This window comes from Monoraphidium neglectum, assembly GCF_000611645.1.
Source record: "Monoraphidium neglectum strain SAG 48.87 unplaced genomic scaffold scaffold02826, whole genome shotgun sequence".
Classification (NCBI taxonomy): Eukaryota; Viridiplantae; Chlorophyta; class Chlorophyceae; order Sphaeropleales; family Selenastraceae; genus Monoraphidium; species Monoraphidium neglectum.
In genome coordinates this window covers 5,564-6,317 of record NW_014010802.1, presented here as the reverse complement: position 1 = coordinate 6,317, position 754 = coordinate 5,564, and positions in this window count along the sequence as shown.

The window sequence follows — 754 nt, the reverse complement described above, 5'->3', positions numbered from 1 at the left end:
CCCTTGTGAGGCTTCCTGTTGCCGCCGCTGGCGCCGCCCCCGCCCCTCCGCGAGGCGCTTCCGGGCGTTGCGCCGCTGCCAGGGCCTCCCAGCACGGCGGCGGCGGGCACGGCTGGTGCAGCGGCCGGCTGCTGCTGCGGCGGCGGAGACGGCTGCGTCGGCGGCTGGTAATCCTCATCGTCCTCGGCACCCTGGTCAACTTCCATGCAGTCTTTGGCGACGACACCCCCATCGGGGCTGGGCGCCTGCGCCCGGGGAGTGGGTGCGATGGCAGGGGCAGGGGCTTGGGATTTGCTGCAAGCACGGCCAAAGATGACGCGGTGACGCCTCCTGGTGGCAAGTGGAGGGAAGCCTCAGATAGGGTATGGTGTGGCTGTACTGAAGTCGCACAGCGTAGCTGCAAGCGGGCGGTATGAATGCTCGTCGGAACAAGGCTAGACTGGCTCGGCGCGGAGCAGCAAGCACCCACCGGCCCGCTCCTCGTAGGTGCGCCGTCGCCGCTGGACAGCGCAACGCTGTTGAGCACAGCTACGCCCTGCCGCTCTGAGGCGGGCTCTGAGGGGCTGCCCCCGGTTTTTTGGATATTTTGATTCATCCTAAGATTGGCAGGGGGACAAAGGGCTGCGTTAGCGAGGTCCCTAGGCACGGGCGGGAGGCGGGGTGAAGATCACCGCCAGGCACAGCAGCAGAGCCCGGATCAGGCTGCGCGGCGACTGTGGGAATTCTGGTTCTCATAGGGCACCGCGAACCGGCA